This window comes from Wyeomyia smithii, chromosome 2 (genome assembly GCF_029784165.1).
Source record: "Wyeomyia smithii strain HCP4-BCI-WySm-NY-G18 chromosome 2, ASM2978416v1, whole genome shotgun sequence".
Taxonomy (NCBI): Eukaryota; Metazoa; Arthropoda; class Insecta; order Diptera; family Culicidae; genus Wyeomyia; species Wyeomyia smithii.
Window position 1 is genome coordinate 38,501,707 of NC_073695.1, and position 24,804 is coordinate 38,526,510.

At 38.0% G+C, this 24,804-nt stretch overlaps 1 protein-coding gene across 2 annotated transcripts in view; it reads left to right on the forward strand.

Moving 5' to 3' along the window:
- Nucleotides 1–3,412: 3,412 nt before the first annotated feature.
- The window catches only part of LOC129719478 (chondroitin sulfate N-acetylgalactosaminyltransferase 1), a 154,417-nt gene continuing 133,025 nt past the window's right edge, over nt 3,413–24,804 (forward strand). For both annotated transcript variants that reach the window (XM_055670838.1, XM_055670839.1), the window contains exon 1: nt 3,413–4,263. The gene's annotated coding sequence lies outside the window, so the exon portion shown is untranslated. The remainder of the gene's footprint in view (nt 4,264–24,804) is intronic.

Here is a 24,804-nt window from a genome sequence, read left to right on the forward strand (position 1 = left end):
ACAGGTCTTTTTTTTAGGTAAATAAACTCTAGGAAGTTCTAGAAATTTGACATGACCATTTTCGCTGCCGCCCTACCTCACACCGATCAAAAGAACTGTTCTGACTCTTGAAATATTTGTAATCTTTAAAACCATTTTCTACATAAATCATTCTTTAAAAAATTATTGGGGTTTAAAAAAACAAAATTAAGAGCACAAAATGTCATGTTTAGTCCAAAGAAAAATTTGTGCCAAGTTTCAAACAAATCAAACATGACAATTTAACAAAAATTCATTAAAATTGGGACATTTTCTATGAAACGTTGTCCTTCATCATAAAACAGATTTCATTTTAAATAACACATTTTTTACATTTAAGTTAGCAGTACAGGTCGGACTCGATAATATAAAGACACCGTTATATATTGACTCGATTATATATGATTCGATTATATATAATTTTAGACTCGATTATATATAGAAGCAAAAACATTTTTTTTTTTGAATTTCAAATATGACTTATCTAGAGCTAATATATCGTAAGAGAATGTCTACAAAATACGCAACGCTTGATAAAAAGAGAAAAAAATAAAAAAAAAATTAAAAAAATTAAAAAATATTAAATTTCAACATTTTTTTAAAAAAATTTAAAAATAGAAAAACTAAAAATTAAACAAAAATGCCTAAATAAAAATAATTTTAAAAAAAATATTTTTAAAAATTGTAGAAATTAAATACAGGTCGGACTCGATTAACCGGAGTTTTCAAAAATATTTCGCGCCGGATAATCGAATCCTCCGGATAATCGAATCATTTTTTATTTTTTGAATTTTTATTATCTTTCATTTAGAACAGTGAGTTTTCTATTATAGTATGTTGTACACAATACATGTGCTGACGAAATAAATTAAAAATTGTCTTTAGACTGTTTGTCGGCGTTTGTTATACACATATACGTAATAATAAATTATGTTATATTGATTATCTCAAAGATGAAAAAACCAAATAAAATAAATCAGAACTACCATTAGAAAGACAGCTTTTGCTTCGAGAGATTCAAGGAAATATTTTCCAGAATATTAATAGAATTTGATTTGATTTAGGTATTTATATGTTTTATTGTCTTAAATATTGATAAGAATTGAGGTGTTACACATACAGACCATGTTCGATTTTAACAACACTTATGATTTTTTTTTCTATTTCCTAAGTGACCTACAACAACCTAGACGCTTGATATGGCCACTAATGGACTACTTTGCGGATTTCAAACCGTTATTGATTTCGCTTGATGAGCTTTGGTTCAATAATCCAGGCGTATCCGGAACACCACCGAACCAGGCCAGTTTGTGGTTCTAAGTACACTAAAGTCGCTTTTTACGCGGGGGATACGTGCCGCGTAGAACAAAACCGCGTAAAAAACAGCGTAAATTCCGGAATCCGCGTAAAAAATCAGTGTTAATTCTGCATTCCGAGTGAAGGGAAACCGAAATCCGCGCAAAAAAAATACCGCGTAAATTTCGGAATCCGCGTAAAAAAAATGCGTAAATTCCGGAAACCGCGTAAGTTCCGGAATCCGCGTAAAAAAAACCCGCGTAAAAAACCGCGTAAAAAGCGACCTTAGTGTACTGCATTGATCATGGCCACTATATTACAGAAATATGTTCCGACCATAAAGTCGAAACCGGTTGACCAATAGTGGTTGTCCTCATCGGCAACTAAAAACCATAATACCTCGCTTTTGGAGGTTGTTCAGTAAGAAATGGTTGAAAAAACGACGAGAAAACTGCTAAAAACGACCAACCTAAACAGAACGAGGCATTGTTGTTACAATTTTGAACAACCCCAAAACTCCCAATGACCCGGAAGACAAAAGTACATTATAGAAATACAGAAGAAAAAAATACTCCGTATAATCGAGTCCGACCTATACATACAAGTTGACAAATCTACATATACTTTTATAATTTTTTAAAATAATTTTTCTTTACATTTTACTGCAATTACATCGGGAATTACTACAAGATATATGTTTTTTTTGTAAGAAATGTGTTTTCTGACTTTTAGGGGGATGAATCAAAAATAACATTCTTCTTATTTATTCGAAAACAACAAATCATTTATGAAAAATACATATAAAACTTTTTTTTTCTCTGATACGATTATATATAGTGAAAAAAAATCGGAGACTATATATAATCGAGCCCGATCTGTATGTAAAAAATAATGATATGCAACAAAGTGAAGTAGAGAAACATGATTCATGTGAGTATATTGATGCTTTCGGTAAAATCCTCATGATAAACCAAAATTTGTTCGTTTCTTGACAGAACTTGCAAACTTCCATTTTACTATGATCAGAATTAATCCCAAAAATCAAGAAGGAACATTCTCATGAAAATTGATGTTTACAAAACAATTGAAACATGAATGAATGAAAACCCAATTATTACTACCTAGATTTTCATTGCAAAACAAATCTCATTCAAAGAGAAAATTAACAGGAATTCATGAATATCACCTATAGGCATGCAATGCACAACACCGTACTTCTGACGACTTTCCGCAATGAATAATATGAATATAATCCCCACCGTCGCTCGTAGGAAGCAAAACTCAATCAATAGCAGCGAGGCTGAGTTCAACATTCCGTATGTTCCGTTGCCTTTCGGCCGAAAACGATGTCAAGGTCGCATTTCATCCTAAATAGAGAAGCTTCAGGATTGCGAGTTATCCAAAGCCACTTACACCCGAACGAATCCTTCGAAGCGAACATCACCACCAACAAAGTGCGACAGACAACCAGAGCTGCTCAAGAGTAGCAGCACGTGGTGGAACGAACGTTCTCTCGTTTCAGAGTGTCGTTTTCAGTCGCCGGTAGGAAGGTTGAAAAGCTGCGTCGAGCTCCGGGGAGACAGCGTGAGATTGTTGAGAATAAGCGAGAATTCACCATTTGGAGAAAAGCTTTCGCTCAGGTGCGCGATATTCGCACAGTTGATGATAAACAAAAAGCGTTTAACCTCACAATGGATTATTGAACTCATGGATTGAATGTATAGCTGGTTTTGTTTTGTCCTCGACCTATCGAATTTAGCAAATTCGAAGCTGAGGTATCTTACGAGGCATCGTTGTTAAAAAATAATAATCGAAATTATTTTGCTTTCGAACTGTAGGTACCTACCTGATTATTTCGTCAGGTCATAATAAAACAGCTGACGAATTATTTTCCACGCAAAAAATCAAAACATCCTGCGAAACTCTCGCAACTATGCGCCAAGCGAGAGTTTCGCTTCATTTTGACTCTCAGGCTCTCTCGTTCTGTTTCATCAGATTGCTGCGATCGGAAAGCTTCCTTCCGAGCCGAAAGCTTCCCAAACACTTTCCATCCGGTCAGCGGGCACAAGAAGAAAACTCGAGCCTTTCGGCGGACGGCGTTCAGTCTTCGCCAGATTTTCGCCCGTTTCGGTTCATCCGGCTCTTCTGTGGGGAAGGTTCGTTTGGACACGGTCAAAATTGTTCTCCACCTTCCCCAGGTTCAAAGTGAACGAAAGGCCCATTAAATGTGAACCAGAGAAAGAGGAAGAAGGCCTCATCACCCACTCCCCCAAAACGTCGCACGTGTGCTTTGCTAGCGATTGCCTAAATGTTCGAACGACGCGATTCTCGAGACCCCTCCTGAGTGTGCAGTGAATACAATGTGATTAAAGCTTAACTGAAGCTGTAGTGATTGAGGAAAAACGGTTTTGACACACATACGGAAAAGTGCGCGGCAGACGACGGCCAGCAGCGGGCGACAGGACAGAAGCAATCAATTTTCCGAGGTTTGACAATCTTCTGTTGCTCCTCTCTCGATCCCGCAGGCTTCTTCCTGCCAAGAGGCATTCATGTGGGCAATAATCCACGGACGGGGTTCGGGAATCTAGTAAGTGGCAGGCTTGTCGGGTACCTACTGGGAAACAGTAATACGAGTACTCAGTCAGCATCTTGCTGTTGATGGTTTTTTGTTGTTGTGTTCGATTAGTGTGCGGGAGCAAAACAAATGTTATAAACAACTGGTGAAATAAACGCGCGCGAGGATGCCTCCCGGAAATTATTGATTGTGAACCCGAGATTGTACAGAGCGGCGAAAGATCCATTATCAATTTTCCCGACCCGGCGGAGGGGACGTGTTTTCGAGACAGAAAAATAATACCACGCAGCAGTTGGAAGAGCAGTGTGAGCCACGGTTGTGCGTTGTGGTTGTGGAGGCTGCTGGAGGAGTTGTTTTCGAGGAAAAGCTGGCGGGTGAGTGTCTTCTCGTAATATCATCGCCGTTTGGGTTTGACTTACAGCGAACTGTACGCGGAAATGTCATCATGATTGAATAATTAATAAGCTCAGAGATGGAATAATGCGAAGCAGTGTAGAAATGACGAAAATTACAGCTTTTCTTCGTTTGGTACGACATCCAGAATGTTTTTGAAGACTTTCATCATCTACCCAGTAAATTATTATATATTCTATTCTTAGAAGAATTTTCTTAATATATTATAATTGAATTAGGTGTCAGGAGATATTTCTTGACTTGCAGTAACTTTTGTCAGTCTACTATCAGAAGATTTAGCCTAATAACTGGAAAATATTTATGAGAGTACTCAAGAACAACTAACGTAGTTCCAGTATAATCAAAACTAACTCTGCCATCGAGAAACCCTACATTTCAAAAAGCCAACGGTAAGCGCCATACTGTTAATTATTGATACTAATATATCGATTATTCGATTTATCGTTCAAACTACAAGAGTATTTTTAAGATAATCGAGTTCAAAGTTTAACTACGACGGAGATTTTTCAAGGTATATCACGCTTGAAAATGCTCTTACTTCAGCTCTGCTTCTCTGATTCTATTTCCCAACATTTTTGGAAGAATATTCCTAACAACATTATTTTACATACCAGCAGAATTTGTTTTTTTTTACTTCAACTACACCTTCGAATATAGATTCCGTTTTGTGATGCTTTTCCTACTGTTTTGCATATTCTGATAAAGCTGCGTTCACTATGATATTAGGGTTGTGGATGATATTCTCAGGAAGAGTAAAGGGTGTCCCACATCAAATTGCATCACGGAAAAACGCCGTAGAGAATTGTCTAGTTGACAGATTCTTTTCAAACTTTCAGACAATGAAATGTAATCCATCTAGTAAACTTTTGGAAAATCTATTTCATTCAACTTCAATACCATAACCGTATGCTTGCACCTTGCGCTCAACTCAATTCCCGAGGTTCTGTACAACATTTGGCTACAGCTTCTTTTGTACAGAAATCCACTTTTGTTAAATGTCCTCCTCAGATTTGACCCAAGTCCTGGAGCATTGGGGGGAGTGGTCTCGTGTCTTTAGGTACGAAAGTTACCCCGTCCCACTCCATGGCACAACTTGAACAGTGGCACGAAGCTTGATCCGGTCAGAAGATCGAAGTGCCCTTATGTTCTTTGAACAGAGGAAGCAGACGCTTCTGTGAACACTCCTTGAGGTAGACCTACCCATTCACAGTCCCGATAGTCACGAACGGCGCTCTCCGTTTTCCACATGAGCAGATCTCTTGCCAAACTATGTCTCAATGTTTCATCATCCATCATGATACAATGAATCTTTGTCAGCATCTAGGAGTATAGTATTTGGGCCCGTGGCTTTCTTACCGTACTTTTTCGTATGTCACGTTTTGGAGCCTTGTGCACTTTGTATGAATTGAATTTTCCCGGTCCTTGACTCTCTAAACGAAAGACTTGAACAAATTTAACTTTTTGGCCACATCTCTGGCTAAAACACTGGGATTCCTCTTAAAGGCTTTCACGACACGCTTATGATCCTTCCACTTTTCGGAAAACTTACAGCGATAACAATACAGTGTAAACAATACACTCTAAACTGCCTAAACCCAAATTTTTACGAGAAAATACTCAATGGGTAATTTTCTACAGCTTTTTTCCGGGATGCAATTTGATGTGGTTTCCGGGGTGATTTTGCCTCATTCAGTTGAGATTACCTACCGCAGCAGCTGGAGGTCGGTTGGTTTTTGCCCTTGGACCTTAATTTTTGACTAGACAAGTTCGATCAAATAGATGACGGAAGACTGTGCGGGCCACTCCATAGCCTTGTTACGCTTTTTCTTGAACCATTACGGAACCAGCTTTGAGGTGTGCTTCGGATCTCCGCCTTTCCGGAACGTAGGTATATCTGCGCCCGTCGGCTTTTGTGCAGACACTGGTAGTTTTTGCTCCAACATTTCTAAATAAACCTCTTGGTCATGATTTCATCGAATAATTTTGTACGGATTAGGATGTGAGTTGAATGGAAACTCGCTTTCAATCTGTTTCAAAAACATGCCTTTAGAAAGTATCCTGATAAAAAATGCTGCATATAGGTGTCGCATGCTATATTTTGATGCAGAAATGAAAATGTCCCCACTACGGGTTCCTTAGGGACATCCAGGTTGTTCCGAAAGCAGCCAATGCAGCCTATACTGAGAAATCTGTATTCGGAAAGATTTCTGATAAAAAAATCCTGAAGATAGAGGTGTCTCACGCTATATTTTGATGTTCATTACTACCGGTTCCTCTGGTGAATACCGCATGAAAAATAGCCATTTTTCGTTGAGTTCTTGGCCGATTCCTATTCTTGATGAACCATTCGCCTCAGAAAGGTTTTATATGCCAATGATGCAGATAAGCATTTCTATCAGGAAACCCATTATCAAATACATCCCTAAGTTAGCAGGTTTGACATGCCTACAGGAACTCAGAAATATTTCCTACATCCGGTGACCTAGGACTTGAAGAGTTTTCCAGTTGAATGGTGTTCAAATTATGAACCCTCTAGTACCCAATGCCGCCTTTAGACGGTCTCCAGTTGAAACTCTAAAAAGCTTCAATCAATACTTAGAAAATGTTTATGAAAATTCACGGGCGCAACTACGGGGGGGGCCAAGGGGGGCTTCAGCCCCCCCTAGGATGTTTCAAGCCCCCCTAGAATTTTCCAGTGAATGATTGTATTCAATATAAATACATTCCATACTTCTTATCAGAGCAACAAGCATTTGGTCTGTGTTCCGCCAATTTCCCAGACGATCCAGAGACTCATTACCCGCAAGTCTCTATCAATCTGTGGTTGTGCAGGGTTGCTGAAGAGAAGTGATTTCACAGGGTTGTCGTCCGGCATTCTTGCGACGTGACCGGCCAACCGCAACCTATCGATTTTCGCCGATTATGCAATGGGGTTCTCTCCAAGCAGCGCGTGCAGTTCATGATTCTTGCACTGTCGCGATTATGCGTCATCCGCCTGTACTCCACCTTAGATAGTCCGCAGCACCTTCCGTTCGAAAACTCCAAGGGCGTTAAGGCCCTCCACCAGAAGCGTTGTTATATTGATTCCGTAGAGGACTACCGGTCGTATCAGGTACATCGTCAACATTTTGCTTCGTCGCATTAGACTCGGTTTTAGCATGCTGCTTTACTAGGGCTGCAATGCCTAGTTTCGCGACGAGGCTACCGTATTGGGTGTAGCTGGCGAGACACCGCATTTCTTACCGAATTTCTTCATTTCTTAGCGAATAGCGAATTTCTTTATTCCATTGTGTTCGGGCAAATCTGCCGAGTAATAAAGAAACGACATCGCAATTTACGACGCATATGAGAAAGAGATGCCAGATAATTGTTCACGAACTAAGCACGTGCGATGGCGGGTTGAAGCTGACAAATTTTACAGTGCACTTGGGGCAGCACGCCAGGTCAATACTGGGTCAATATCGAGCGAATAAAGAAGAGTTTTGACAGCAGTTCAGTTGCTTCCAGGACAAAACGAGGTGAGCTGATGGAATAAAGAAATTCGCTACTAGTTCACCAGCCCGCTGCAAGTCAGTCGCTGTTTAAGCCGCTCCTATCCTGGGGAACAGACGCTCAAACAAGCTACTCTTCAACGAGAACAGCTACCCCTTTCCTGTCAGCATACGACCAAGTTTCCACCGGTTCACCGATTTTCCGTTGGTTACTCGTATTCCAGTTGGTACTACGTAGAAGTAGGGATATGGCATTAAGCCTTGGACCACACTAGGGTCTATTTTATGTTAGTTAGCCAGTTGGCACGGGTGTATTGCTGGTACGCACTGCCCAGCCGTTTACCAAACCTAGCTCTCCTCAATATCGATTCAGTGTTGTTGAAAGAGCGTTGAGCGTTGACGCTGTGGTCAAGATATTCAATACATTTTTGGAGATTCAATCCCGATTGAAGTGATTTTTTCTACTGTTACGACGCTATTTTATCCGTTATTAAATTAGCGCATTTTAACTATCTTTTTCTTTTTTTTTAAATGAAATGTATGAAAACCAGAGTAGGCAGTGTGACTTTGCACTCGTATCCAAGTGAGTTTTAAAACTTGCTTGCACATTTGTTTTCGGTTTGCACGTAAACCCTACTAACAGTGCATTACACTTGAGTTAGATTTGAGTTTGAATCCTGCATAACAACAATTGCATAAAAATCGAATTGCGATGAAATTCGCGCGGCGTCTGCTGCAACAGTTTGTTGCATTGTCCTTTGAAAGCACAAATTCGATCTAAAAACAAAACTCATCACGTCACATCATCGCCTGCATATTATGAATGGAATTATTGCCCTTTTACACCGTTGCCATTCGTGTGGTCTTTGGACAGGGCTTTGTGTACTCTTGCAGCTGCAGGGGTGCTTTTAATTTGTTTACACATCAATCTCCATCCCCTCCTGCGTGATTTCCTGATTTCTTTTTCTCTCTGTAAGCATCTCAGTTTGAGGTTAGCTTGGCTCTGTTGAACAACCTTCTAGTTACATTCCTTAGTTTTTCTAGATTTTTGTTCCACCAAGTTGCGTCTTTGCTAGATACGCGCGTTTGGATTGGACAGCTTCCGTTATAAAGGGATATTATTTTATTTGTAAATACCTGCGATGATTCCTCCAGATTTGATTAAGTTAGAGTTAAATAAGACAAAACCATTCGTTATGATAACGTAAGCATTATTGGATTTGGTTTTTGAGGATATAGAGATAATTCTGACTTTGACGCATTATGAGAAATTCTTGGTGCTTCTTCAACAAGCACGATATGCTTGTGCCTTGTTAAATACATATTTTTTTGCACAAAAAAAAATTCTAAAGGCATAATATCGCCAAATATAAATGATATTTCTTCGAGTGTTGTTGAATATATTACAAAAATTGATTTCCAGGGGAGGCTGAAAATAAACACATTGATTCTGTCTGCAGACTCTGTATATTTTGTAACAAAAAATCCCCTAATTACAGTGTTTAGTCCCACGTCACCATTTCATACAACCCTAGGGCTGTATACCTTGTAGTATTTGTTCACCCATGGCTCTTGCACAATAGCCACGTTGAAGTTTTCTTTGGTGAACCTGCGGCAAAGGATTCCACTAGCCCCTTTTGCGTGATGCAGGCTCACTTATATTAACTTAATGTTCTTGTCGTTTATTTCGGACTGACTTTGTTCCTGGGGGCTTCTTTCGCTTTCCTTTGCCCGATGGTTGTTCATGGGTGTTTTTGGGTGCTCGTGTTGTTCGCCCTCAGTCATTGACCACCGAACAGGCTGTTTCGGTTGGTTTTTACTACCACTCGGTTGTGAAGCTAAAACATCACCAATTTCTGTGGATTCGGACTTGGAGCTTGCAAAATTTCTATTAGCCCTGATTTTCCGAGGATATATTACTCCGAACTTGTAGCTCAGCTTGTACTTCCAATCAGTGATTTTTTTCGCTGACGCTTCGTCTGCAGATAGGATAAGCTGGACATGATTCTTTATGGGCTTGCGCTTTAGCACCCTCCAAGAATCAGTAGCAATATCGTTATGGCCCTCAATTAGAGCTCAATTGGTAACCCATTACCAAAAACATTCCTAAGCAAGTTTGACATGCCTACCGGAACTCAGGAATATTTCCTACATCCAGTGACCTAGGGCTTGAAGAGTTTTTCAGGTGAATGGTTCAAATTATTAAAATCAAACAACATTGGACAAAGTTACAGCATTTCACAGTTGAAGGAAACTTCGCCTATCCTACTTATGTTGATTATACCAAGCCGTTTAGATTTTGAAAACAGTTTTTTTTTTCAAAGAACTTGGAGAAAGTTGCGTGGTTGAAATATCTTTCGAACAGAGGAATTCAAACGATCGATGTAATATAACGTTTGCGGTAAAAAAATGGAAAAAAATTGCCGATTTTCCATGGGTTTACTTTTAGTCTCACTGACGAAATTACTCATGCATTTTCAATCATAGTAACCCATGAGTAAGCAAAAAAAATTTGACAGCTCTATCAGACAAACTCTAACTGTGATGGCGAAAAAAGTGAAACTACTCCGTTCAGAAGTGTATGCGTTCAAAGAACGGTACCCCGCCGCGTCAAAAACGGACATCGTGCGGCACTTTGTGGACGCCGGGTATGCCCGTTTCGGCATCTACAACATCTTGACACTATTGGACAACGATCAGAGCATCGAATAAAAGCCCGGTTCCGGACGGCCAACGACCCTGAGCGACAAGAAGCTTCAAAAGATGCTGAAAAGGAAGACCGAAGAAAAAATGGCTACATCGCTGCGTGCACTTGGCCGGGAGGTTGGTGCATGCGGTAAAACAGTGAAAAAGTATCTGGAGAACATGGACATACATGTTAGGAAGCGGCAGTTCCGTCCACTGGTATCGGAGCTGCAGGCAATGACGCAGCGACAGCGGTTGAATAAGATGGTCAAGTCGATTTTCCCGGCGAATCGCGACGAGGCAGTGGTGATGGACGACGAGACCTATCACAACCTGGATGGCAACGACTGGCAGGGTACTTCGTATTTCACTTCTCCCACGAAGGAAGTGAGCTCCGAGTTGAAATTTATTTCACACACCAAGTTCCCCAAGGCGTCGTACACAAATTACGTAACGCTAAAAGTCTAGATTTCAGACCCCTCCTCCTCCTATGTAACGATAAGAAACGTTCGATATGACTCCCCCTCCTAAAATTACGTAACGCTGACTCACCTCAAAATTTTCAATTTCGAGCCAACATCGTAGTTACGTAACTATCTCTACGACCCCCCCCCCCCCCCCCCCCCTATGTAACAATAAGTAACGAAGAAGACTCAACCCTCCTTCCTCCACCATGCGTTACGTAATTTGTATATGACGCCAAAGAAGGTACTGCTGTGGCTGACAATCAGCGAGAAGCGGATGTCAAAGCCGAGCTTCTTTCGCTCCGGGCTGGCCGTGAACGGGGAAATTTATAGTACGAAGTGCCTGCCAGAAGTCATCATCATAAAATCATTTTCATAAAATCAATCCAAGATGGCGACTTCCGGTTTGTGAAAAATAGCCTAAAATAACCAAATACCATCCAATATGAGTATCTCTGGAACTAGAACGATGCAATGAGCTAACAATTGACCTCAGGCACCATTTTGAATTGCTAAATGGCAACTTTTAGGAAACAGTCGAAAATGACCGAATAATACTCAATATATTTCTGTAATCGAGATGATGCATAGAAACCAAACATTGACCTTGGACACCATTTTGAATTTAAAAATGACCACTTTTAGTTTATGGAAAACAACCAAAATAACTAAATACCTCCCAATATGGGTATTTCCGGTGTCAGATTGATGCCAGAAAATCTGCTAAAAATGACCGAATACCACCCAATATTAATATATTCAGACTTAAGGCGATGTACAGAAGCCAAAAGTCGAGGATATTGTCATTTCGATAAACTCAATCATTTCAAACGATTTGTTATTTGATTTTGATCATATCCTATAGCCGATTCGTCGTGCATTTGCAGACTTTTAACACATCGCAAGGAATCAATTAAATTGGAACGTTCAAATAGTACGATACCACATTTAAATCATGTTGAGGCCACATATATCGATCAAAGCAGGTATAGTTTCAAATAGTCTTTGAATTTCTTCGCTTTCCATAACTTTTGAGCCACATATCAAATTGTTATGAAGTTTGTTATTTGTTAGTTCGAGAGATGACTCGTTCGTATGACACTAGTTATGTTCAAATAAGTCATGTAATCTTTGAGATAGTAGACTTCCGTTGTTTTACTAACAATTTAATACATAACGGTTGCTTAAGTTCGATTATAATTAAATGAAATGGGAACGTATAGGGCAGCCAAACTTTTAAACCACGTGTTCAATCATAATTCATCAGTTACCCCTTACCTAGCTCGTTCAATTCATATCGATATTGTTCAAATCGGTTGTGTAGTTTCTGAGATAATGAAGTTTCGTGATTTTCACATTTCGATACATTACAGACGAAGTTACAGTCCGCTTACAGTAAAATTCAATAGGGTGTTATGAGGCAGCTATACATTTTATTTGACACTAATTTTGTGGAAATCGGGTCAGCCTTCTTTGAGAAAAGTGAGTGAGTCCAAGTAGTCTTCGGAATATGTTCCTTTTCATAGCCTGATTTCACATTTTTAAACATAACAGGCAAAGTAATAGTCCGATTGCAAAACAAATCAATAGGGTCTTATGGGGCAACTAGACCTTCCATTTGACACCGATTTTATGAAAATCGATCCAGCCATCTCTGAGAAACATGAGTGAGATTAAACAATCTTCAGAACACGTTTCTTTACATAACTTTTGAACCACAAGTTCAATCTTCATAAAGTTCATTTGAAATCCATTTTGTTCAAATCGGTTGTGTAGTTTTCGAGATAATGATGTTTCGTGATTTTCTCATTTTGATACATAACCTCTAAACTAAAAATTCGATTACAATAAAATTTAAAAGGGTCTTATGGGACAACAAGACCTTTCATTTGCAATTAATTTCATGAAAAGCGGTCCAGCCATCTCTGAGAAAAGTGAGTGAGAATAAAAATCTGCACACACACACACCACACACACACACACACACACATACATACACACACATACACACACACACACACACACACACACACACACACACACACAGAAAATGCTCAGCTCGTCGAATGATATATGCCATTCGGCCCTTTGGAGCACTTATACTTTCGGTTTTGCAAGTGATTGCTATACCTTTCTAGGAGAAAGGCGAAACATGTGTTTTTGTTTGTGCATGTGGTTTTAACACTGTAATTTTTGAACCAACTTTTAGTTAATTTGGCTTCCAGGTTTCTTTTCGTTACATCTCCATTGAAATGCTAGACAAGGGTGGCAGCGATAGCTTGATGAACTCGGTTGAAACTATTATACCGGTCAAGAAGAAGTTTCTATTTATAAACGTGTTTGAATAAAAAATTTTGTTGAAAAATGTGTTCACCGTTTTTTTTTTGTTCTGCAATTCTGGTCGAAAACGTTGTCTGGTGCTTTTTTTTCTAGGAGGTTTATTAAAAGCTTAACGCTTTTTTTTTTCTTGAATTGAAGGTGTCAGGTTATCTATTTATATTTTTAACTCTGTTGGATTGAATTTCTGTTGGCGTCATCAGCTGTGAATCGGAATATTTTATTCACATTAGTGCATTAGTAGAAAAGCGGGTCTATATAGCATTTGAGTAATAGCTTATTACCATAATGGTTTGGGTAGAAGCTTATTGTCACAACGATTAGAATAAAATCGTAATTAAAATTCGAAGAATATCTTTCCTTTTTCGTCACAACCGTCACAACTGGGCTCGAGTAGAATAGTAGTAGTTATTCAAATTTGTACAGATTTCTTAGAACGAAACTTATTCAAAGTAGACTTTTCCTGTCTCATCGTCTCAACTAGATCGACTATTGGAGCTTTAAAAATTCAGTTTTATTCTTATTGTTCATAACTTATTTAGATAATGGAAATGCAGGTTCATATACCTTTATCTACACGCAAGAAACAAAAAAAAAAAACAACTAACATGACTGGCAGCAAACGAACAGATATAAATTTACCATCCACAAAGAAAGTAACTCCTGTCCGGACTCTGAAAACAACCGGACTCCAGTTGAATATGTGTGACAGCCAGCCAGCAGAACTCCGACGCTGTTATCAGATTGACCTTTCCTGTTCCCGTGAGCCCTGCCCTGACACCCGAGAGACGGCTACCTGAAGGCCGATATAAACTTATCAAACCGTGTCTATCGGAACTGAACCCCAATTCCGGGCAAGATAACGCAAAACCCCTGACGGACGCAATTTCCAACAAAAATATTTGGCATAACTTTACCCGCGCGGCACACGAAGAAAACGGCTGTGGCTTGGTGATTAGATTGAATTTAGTTTCTCGCATTCAATCCGACTAGACCAGTTAGCCAAACGGTCGGCGAAAGTGTGGAAAGCGGGCAATCTGTTCATTTCAATTTTTCTTCGGATGAAAAGCGAAGAAAACGGAAGGTCTGCTGGGAAAGCAGCGCTGAAGGAGCGGCTGGCAATTTGCCCAGAAATAGAATATCGACTGAGCTTCTTGCTGTGCCCGCAAGGGCTTACTTGTGCTTGCCAGCCGGGTAGGGAAACGACACCATTAGCAGTTTTCATTGGCACCTCGTTGGTAGTGGACTGCCACGTGCTACGCTACTACCGCCAACCGCCATTGGATCAGGAGGATGGCCAGTTTTAATCGAGCGAGCGTTTACTTTTTATGTGTGTGTGCAATAATTCTACAAATAGCTATCCTTTTATGCGACGTGAGACAAGTGTTTTTCCGAGATGCGGCGGCAAAGTTTGGCCCCGGAGCCGATGGCTATTTGATAGCCCCGTGCTGCGGTCTGCCGATGGAGTGCTGCACCTCTTGGTGGGCTGTGTGGGTTGTGAGGGGTGTTCGCCGAGTGTTTTATAGGAGTGCTGCAGTAGGTTCGAGATTTATGTTTAATTAAACACTTGATGGGTCGGGCTGCTGTGGGTGCTGTGGGATGACATCTGTTTGATACACATAATTTTCTGGCTGGGCTAGACAGGGATTTATTATTATTGCATAATAAAACAAATACATTACGTTCTATATTGGAATTTCTTGACAGTTTTGCGATTTTAGATGAGTTTAGTTTGTGTTCTAATTTATTGTGGCATAAAATGTGCCACAGTTTGGGTGTTCCTTTTCATTAAATCAAATTAAATGCCGTTTCTGGTGATGACAATTTATTGGAAACGAATGTATGCACGGAAACCAGATGTGCAGATTTGTCTGCAAAACACAGATTTTTAGAGTCCGGTGCAGATTTTTATTGATTCACAGATATTTGCAGATTTTTATTAGTTTCTGCTAAATTTTATAAATATCCCAGCTGGTCTCGAGGTACGGTGCTGGCCTAACAAACCAGTCGTCGTATGTTCGAGTTCCGTCTCGGGAGAGACCGTTAGTGTCAGTAGGATCGTAGTGCTAGCCCCGCAATTGTCCTGTACACTTAACAGTCCGGTGCGAAGTCTGTGTATAGTAAAACAGAAGGTCGAATTCCGATACGAAATGTAGCACCTTGCTTTGCTTTTTTGCTAAATTTTGTCAGAGTCTACCTATATTTATGCAGACTTTCTCAAAATGTGTGCAGATTTTTGCCTGCGAGAGCAAAATTTTTTCGAATCACGGATAGATTCTTTTCAGATTTCAAGCATATTTTTCCGATTTTTCGAGCAGTTGCAGACATTTTTCACAAACATCTTGCATCTCTGGATGTATGTAAAACCCAGTTTTGTTCACCAAATCGAAATGATTCGCTAATAGAGTATTTTAACATTTGATCGTCTAGATTATTCTTTTTCTCGGTTTAAGAGATCCAGAATTTATTTTTATGCACTTAGTTTGATTCTCGATTGGAAGTATTTATAAACTCTAAAAATCATTTAAACATTAATATATACTTTATTTTGCACGTAATTTTTTTGCCATGAAATTTCGAACTGTTGAATTTCATTTTAAGTAAGAAATGATCTACTTGTTATACTTGTACTTCCGAAGAAGTAAAACAAATCCGTATATTTACGTAAAAATCCGTAGATCTGGCAAGCTTGTTACCGGGGGATAGCCGAGATGCACTAGCTGTAATTGCAACAAGAATCTCTGCCCTGGTGATCTCGCTGGTGCACACGTCATTTGTCGGGTCATTTGGTGGTATGAAGTTCTCGCAAATGAAAGTGTTCTCATCTTTCACTCGCTTTTCTTCAGAGTAAAAATTTAAGAATTAATCAACCATGTGTGCTTCGATCTCGTGTGCTTCGGCAATCGTTCGATGCTGTTCCGTTTGTAGCTGAGAGATAACGGTTAGCTTTCTCCTTCGCTCTTTTAGTTGGAAGATAGAAAGGGGTCCTCTCGCCATACAGGGAAGAACCCAGAATGCACCAGAGGGGTAAGATAGCAATTCCCTAAAATACTCACATATATCGCTTTTGAATTACTTCGTGTTTCTCAAATAAACCCAACTTTTACCTAAAAACGATCAAAATTCAATTGGGGTAGAATGCACAATGAAGCGCTACAGAGCACATTAGGCTTCTGCTTTGGCCACGAGCTTGTTTGGTAGCAATGGTTATTTGTATCAAAAATAGGAAATCGGGTATTTTGGGATAATCTTTACCATAAACATACATTATATAGGGTAGGGAGGGAACATATTCTAAGCAGCTTTGGGAACCGCCTGTGTGCTCAGACGAATAAGGGCAAAAGCATTTCAAATCGCCTGGAAATACGCGAAAATTTAATCGACCATTTTTGATTTGAATGAAACTTTGCACACGTATTTGGCTTAGCAAACAAAGCATTTTTCATAGGTGGAGGGATTTTTTACACGCATGAGTTACATTCTAAAAGGACGTATGCCTTTTGGCATAGGTTTTATTCGAAGCATTGTAGCCCAGAAACCGTTGGTTGCATAGAAAAACTGTCTGAGAATGAGTTGTAGCGAATCGAAAATGCATCATAAAAAAATATCCACTGTACAAAAAAAAATTTTTAACCAAAAAAAATTAAAAATAAACATAAAATTTTAATTTATAAAAAGGGTTGAATTTTTTTTAATTTTTTTTCAAAGAAACTTGACGTTAATACGCAACTTTTTTAAAAAAAGTGGCAAAGGTTGTTTATAAGAAACGACCGCAAGGTTAACGTAGAATTACGACAGCCTTATAAAGGCAACAATATAACATGAATCGTGTGTTGCACGGCTTGAAGGAAGAAGATGATTATATTTGACATCAGTAACAAACTGGCAAGTTTGTTCAATTATCATCATTTCGGATAACCATTCGCCGATGATTCTAGTTCTCCCGTTTTCTTCAGTAGAATTGCCTGCCATTTCCAATAATTCTGCAGCTACCGAAAACTCCATAACAGCCGCCAGATAGTCAGGTGCTTAAGCATCAACGCGCCCAGCGCGATCAGCCGGAAATTGAAACCCGGCTTTTCTTTCTTCTTCACGATCAGCAACCAACGTCCGTGTGGTATCGGCACAATCATGGAATAATTTATACATAAAACACAAAGCGCGCATTCTTAGTCAACTAGGTATATTCTGTCGACCTTGTTAGGGAAAGAAGCATCGTGCGACCAACCAGAGGTTGACATTTGCGTTTCGACAAGGCTTGACAATTTTCAATAGTACAATCGTTCGAACAATCAGATTACAGCTTTCTGCATTTGGACGGGTGCTTGGTTGATTTTCCAATCGATTACTGCAAAAATGACGAAAATCGGTTGGAAACTGACTGAGCTTAAAACGGTTGAAAATGGACAATTTTTGTAACGCTCTCGATGTTTTTGGTTTTTGAAATTGGATCCCTGTAATGAAACTGGTCCCCTGTATATGTTGCCGTAAGACGTAATTCTACGACAAAAAAGTCCAGGATGGAGAAATGAAAAATAATTTTTTTATGGTAGATTAATTTTTATGAAAATTCTAATTCAAACATTTTTCAAAATATTTGTATTCTGATGATTTTAAAAAATGCAGAGAGTCATTTTGAATCATAAAGCTCTTAGTAGTAAACATTTTGAAGACATTGGTTTTCGAGTTATTTCTAATTTAAGCTCGAAAAATTATAATTATTTAGGAAAACACACGTTTTTCCTAATTTGTCCATGGTTCTTCAGCAAATACCATACGTTCATTGGAATGCTTGATCAAAAATATACAATTCATTCTTTGACAACAAAACGATTGGGCAAACGGTTCTCAAGAAAAGAGTTAAATGTTCTAAGTGATATAAATATATATAAGAATCAAAAATTTATTTTCGAGTTTTATTACCTTGAGAACATATTTTTTATGACATAGATACTTTACAGAACTAGTTTCACCTTATATTTATATGATACCCAACTAAATGACATTTTTGATGAATTTTTATTACTTTTCTGATTAGACCAATCATACAATTCATTTGCGCTTGTAATGGGATGTTCATGTTCTTTAGCTAAACTTGCATTTCCTGCCATTCGTTTTTTTTTCGCCACCAATTGCATCGCATGGGCCTTCAACATGAGAAGTCGCAAAAAAATGCCACTCTGCATCGACGTTATATTTTGTTTTGAACTTGCAAAGACTTGCAAAGTTTTTTCTATTTTTATATTGTGTGGCAGCTCCATCAGATATTAATATCGCTTTTTTCAACTATATTGTTTTTTTTTCAAAAAACTCATTAATTTGGCAATGAACACCTGACCCGCAACAGTATCATGATGGAGTACTTCCGATATTATGATGAAGCTGATATTCTTAAGTGTTCCAGATTCTGAATAGTAAACAACGAAGGGATGAATGGTGGCTTGACTATCATTTCAATAACTACACGAATTACAAATTGATAAAGACGTATTGAAAAGAGCTTGACTGTTCAATGTTTTAATTTTGCAATAACGTTTTCGTTTGATTTGCGTAAGCTTGATGAGCACCTATGATCAGGAAAGGGTTTACAGCATTTGGGTGTATTCCATTTTCACTTTATTCATCTTCACAAAATGCAAACTGTTACTAACACATCTGGAGTAGTGCAATCGTATTTATATACAAAAACAGGTTGGTTGCGTACTTTACAAACAGTTATTATTAGTAAACACGTAGGTAGTGTTGCACGACAAACATTTTTTTTTTTATAAAACATTCGGCAAGGGGGAACGTGTAGGTAGGCTAAGGTTTAGCGCTTGAGTTATTTATCCAATCGGTTTGTTGTCAAAGAATGAACTGTATATTTTTGATCAAGCATTCCAATGAACGTATGGTTTTTGCTGGAGAACCATGGACAAATTCAGAAAAACGTGTATTTTCCGAAATGTTAATAATTTTTCGAGCTTAAATTAAAATAACTCGAAAACCGATGACTTTAGAATGTTTACTACCAAGAGCTTTTTGATTCAAAATGACTCTCTGCATTTTTAAAAATCATCAGATTACAAATATTTTGGAAAATGTTTGAATTACAATTTTTATAAAAAAATTAATCTACCATAAAAAAATTATTTTTCATTTCTCCATCCTGGACTTTTTTTAAAATGTTGCGTATTAACGTCAAGTTTCTTTAAAAAAAATAAAAAAAAAATTAAAAAAAAAATTTTTTTGTACAGTGTATATTTTTTATGGTGCATTTTTAATTCCCTACAACTCATTCTCAGACAGTTTTTCTATACAACCAACGGTTTCTGGGCTACAATGCTTCGAATAAAACCTATGCCAAAAGGCATACGCCCTTTTAGAATGTAACTCATGGGTGTAAAAAATCTCTCCATCTGTGAAAAATGCTCAGTTTGCTAAGCCAAATACGTGTGCAAAGTTTCATTCAAATCAAAAATGGTCGATATTCGACCACAGGTCATTTGGCGCGATCCTGTTCAATACTCGAAATGTGTTGAATGAATTTCAAACAGTAGTATATCAATCTGTTCTTTATCGTTTTCCCTGTCAGTACTTGTTTTCAGATTGTAAAACTAAGTTAGCAAACTTAAACAATATTCAATTAAAGTTACCAATCGAGGGATACTATTCTAATCACCCCGAACCTATTTTAAACAGTTTCCATCTGTTTTGCAGGCGTTTTTTTGCAGCACCCGAAGTGGCTCCTGAATGGCTGCAATATAGGTCGATTTGTTCCAAATGATGTTTGTTCACAGATTTTTTGTGATTAACGGTATTTCTTATATTCGTAAGACAGCTAGACAATCAAAGTTATGGCTACTGCTTAAGCCGTTCCTCCATCTCCATCTCTAGATCCTACAATCTTCCTACGTTCGATGTCGCCTAAGATGATAAGAAACGCTGTAAATTTCGTAAATGACTAACTAATGCGTTTTGTACAGTTCTCCCATATGTCTTGTTTATGTACATAAACATTCGTGAGAAATTGCGTTGTAGTGTCAACATTTCAGCTTTGATTCGGCTGGTGGTTATTATCATTACTGGGCTCAGGTATGTTCATCGTATGTCAGTCGTAGCTCGGCGTGTGATCTTTGGTGTTAATTGTGAAACTCATCGAAAGCAGCTCGTGATTTCCGTGTGAAAAAGGATACATTTTCGTCGGTGAGTACTAACCATGTTTTGTGCTTCAAGTTGATAAGGCAGAGTCTGAGAGTCAGTGCTTTGTGGTCGGAGAAAGAGCAGTCATGAGCATGTGCAGCTTGTAGCTGATCGCGACTCACGTAGATTCGATCGCGACGGGATCGTGCGTTTCCACTTACGAACGTGTAATCAGCATCTCGCGGGCATAACTTATGTCGCACGTCGATAAGCTGCATTTGATGGACAGCAGTTCTTAGTGAAGGACTCGTGTTTTGAATGAATAAGTTGCAGGGTCGTAGCACGCAATTGAAGTCTTTTACTATAACTACGTGTTCGATGCCGTTGAAGAAGTCTTTTCTTGTCAAACGCTTTGAACAATTTAAGAAAAAACAACCTTTTTAATCGGCCATTTTTTATCTGGCTGAATCTTTGTACAGATGTTCTTGTGGGCTGAATTTTGTTTACGTAAAAATGGTATTGAAGATTACAAATATTTTTATATCCAGAACAGTTTGTTTGACCGATGTGACACCTTCGGCAGTGCTATAGATAGTAATTTTGTTTTTCCAAAAGAATATGTTCACAAAAAAAGAAAAAAAGCGTTTTTTTTTCTCTGTGTGGAATCATCACTGCGACCAGAGACATTTAATCTATGACGGATTTCATCCCAAATCGTCTCAAGGATTGGCAGCACCCTCTCCAAATTGGTTGAAACTTTTTGGGGTGTGAAGACATCATCTAATTAAGCATCTCTGCATACTTACTTTTTCCAAAATTAGTCTAGACTGTCTTCTGAAAAGGGCGAAACTTTTTCCGCCGATTTTTTGTAAATCAATATAGGGTAGGGAACATATTCTAAGCAGCTTTAGGAACCGCCTGTGTAGTCAGACGAAATACTCGAAATGTGTTGAGTGAAATTCAAACAGTAGCATATCAATCTGTTCTCTATCGTTTTCTCTATCAGAATCTGTTTTCAGATCGTAAAACTAAGTTAGCAATCTTTAACAATAATCAATTAAAGTTACCAATCGAGGGACACTATTCCAATCACCCCGAACCTATTTTAGGCAGTTTCCATCTGTTTTGCAGGCGTTTTTTTGCAGCACCCGAAGTGGCTCCTGAATGGCTGCAATATAGGTCGATTTGTTTCAAATGATATTTATTCACAGATTTTTTTTGTGATTAACGGTATTTGTTAGTTTGAGGCCTGTTTTCTGCGACTGATTAAAATGGGCGCTACTGCTTAAGCCGTTCCTTACCCTAATTCAAAAACGGTAAATTGTACAAAAAAGTGTTCTATTATCAACTTTTAGGAAATTGTCTGAATTTTCATAAAAAAAATCGATTTTAAAAAAATGGTCATCTCCGAATTGGCTAAACAATTTGTTGGTGAAAGACAACATTGTTGGCTACATTTCGTTCATACATCGCAACTTGAGCATATTTAAGGAAAAAAAGTTATTCTCAAAAATAAAAAATTAAAATTCAAACTAAAACTAAGAAATATTATTTTTTCAGTGTAAAACAACCTGATGGAATGAAATACTTGTTATGTTTTGATTATTTTAGTTTTAAACAATTTAAAACAAGTAAAACTCAATGCCTAATTTCAATATATTATGTGTATGCATGTACCTAAAGTTCATTGTATTACAGATGTGAATGCTTCTCACATCTTATGAACCTACCTGATAAATTTACCTATGAAAATGGTGTTAGTGTGGAAGAAAAATCGATTTTTTTACTTTATAATTCAAATGTTTTATTTTCAAACATAATCACTTAGCATCTATTTCTTACCACTACTAAATACAGTAAATATTTTCGGGTCATCTTCTGAACAAGAATATCTTTGAACTGCTATTTGATTATTACTTAAAGGTACAAAACTATGAAATTTCTGTATTCCAGGTATAGGTTTTACTTCACTGAATAGTTCTTCCAGTTCCTCTGACATATTTGTGTACTGTTCTTTGCATATGTAGCAGAAATTTAATTTGTATAACACATTTGTCTCTTTGTTGAACCGCCCACTCGTAAAGTTCTCTTGGAGTTTTAATAGTATTTCCGTAATCTCGGGCAAGTCTTGCTCTCTTTGCCATTCGTTTGAGAGTACCTCCGATTGCGTCACAGGGACCTTTCCCATGTGATGTTGCGAAAAAGTGCCACTCTACTTCTAATATATGCCTTAATTTGAAATCACACAGGCTCGCTTTTTTTTTTGGTTTTTATAATGAGCAGCTGCTCCATCTGACATAAAAATAATTCTTGAGAAAATAATTTTCTGTTTCATGAAATCAATTAATTTTGATATGAATAGCTGGGCAGCCACATATTATTACAATGAAACTTACATTTTTAAATTTACCATCCCTCATATAATAAATTTCAAATGGATGAATTGTTGCTTGAGAATTATTCCAATGATAACCCTGAGCTGCATTTTGGATAACAAATGAGTAATTTTCCGAAAAGTCGCAAATCACAAGAATTTCACCTTCAGCCAACGAATCTTTTCTGTCCTTAAGAAATGAAGACTGTTTTTTGTAAATGAAGTCATGAGTTATAAGCTTATCAATTTTCTCAACGAAATACGAAATTAATTCGTTAACAGGTTTAATAATGGTTTCCAAGTTGCAACGATCAGTGGTCACCCACTGCTGAAAAATAATACATATCTTCGTCAATATTTTCCTCTAATTGTGAAAGGAGTTCTTCTTCGACAGTTTGTTTGGAGGAGCAAGGTGTTTTACACTAAAAAAATAATATACCTTGGTTTTAGTTTGCATTTTCATTTTTTATTTTAGAGAATAACTTTTTTTCCTTAAATATGCTCAAGTTGCGATGCATGAACGAAATATAGCCAACAATGTTGTCTTTCACCAAAAAATTTTTTAGCCAATTCGAGATGACCATTTTTTTTAAATCGATGTTTTGTGTTTAAATTGCTTTTTTTTCAGTGTAGGACTTGATATAAAATTTTTTCCATATTTTTTTATGAAAATTCAGACAATTTCCTAAAAGTTACTTATAGAACACTTTTTTGTAGAATTTACCGTTTTTGAATTATATTGATTTACAAATAATTGGCAAAAAAGTTTCGCCCTTTTCAGAAGACAGTCTAGACTAATTTTGGAAAAAGTAAGTATGCAGAGATGCTTAATTAGGTGATGTCTTCACACCCAAAAAGTTTCAACCAATTCGGAGAGGGTGCTGCCAACCGCGGGTACATTTGGCGCGAAATCCGTCCTATTGTGTTTTCTTTGATAAAGTTTCTCTCTTGCTAAGGTAAGAGGGACTTATTATGTCAAGAGGAAGGAGTCTTATCGAAACCTCGTTCCCCGTGCTAAGGTCGCCAATTACAAATGCTTAGTTTTTTATAAGAAGGACTTATTTTGCCAAGAGAAAGGAGTTATATCGAAGCCTCGTTCCTCATGCCAACATCTCGTCTCAATCACATTTCCCTGAAGAGGCCCTTAATGCTTTTATCATATGCGGGACTTATGTTTTGTCAAGAGGAAGGAGTCTTATCGGAATCTGGTTCTTCCAGCCAATATCGCGCCATAATCACAATTCCCTGAAGAGAACTATTATACATTACTCAGACCAGTTTTATTTACTCGAATTTTTAACTTATTAGTTAAGTCCCGGTTACGCAGTCTCTCATGGATTCAAAACGGGTGTGTACTACTGACCGACGCTTTGGTCAGGTGTTTTGGCCTTTTTCCAGAGAAAATATTGAAAACCATCTACAGACCTCGTTCGATTTTGGCACGGTTCAATTTTGGCAACATAAAAATTTTGGATGTGTTGCCACCAGCAACCATCCAAGCGTTAAATCGAATTTTCGCTTCAGTCCGGCAGGCATCATAAAAAATTTCAATTTTGTCTTGTTGCCAAAATCGAACAACATCAAGTCACACCTAGCTAACGAGGAATGCACTCTTTAAGCTAGAGAAGGGCCTGCTTGAAAACAGCTTCCACTGTGCTATCAGAGTTCCTTATTCCCACTGTCGGAGTAGTACACAGACGCAATCAGCATCACATCCAATTCTAAATCTAACAACAAATTGTCCTTTTTCGGGACAAAACAAGTAAATGATTGAATATTAATATTTCTTCTAAAGGGTTTTGCGCTATAATTATGTTGTCGTCCAGCCGCATAGCTGCAATATGCAATACGCAACAGCGTGACAAACTATTGCGTGCTGCATCTTCTGCGATCTGCTTCTATCCGATGGGAAAAGTGAAAAGGTTACATTTTTTGTCACCATGCCTTAAAAAACGTGCATGTTACTTCTCTGTGGTATTGGAGCATCTTAACATCTTCAAGTAAAAGTAAAGCAAAGCAAAGCTTTGG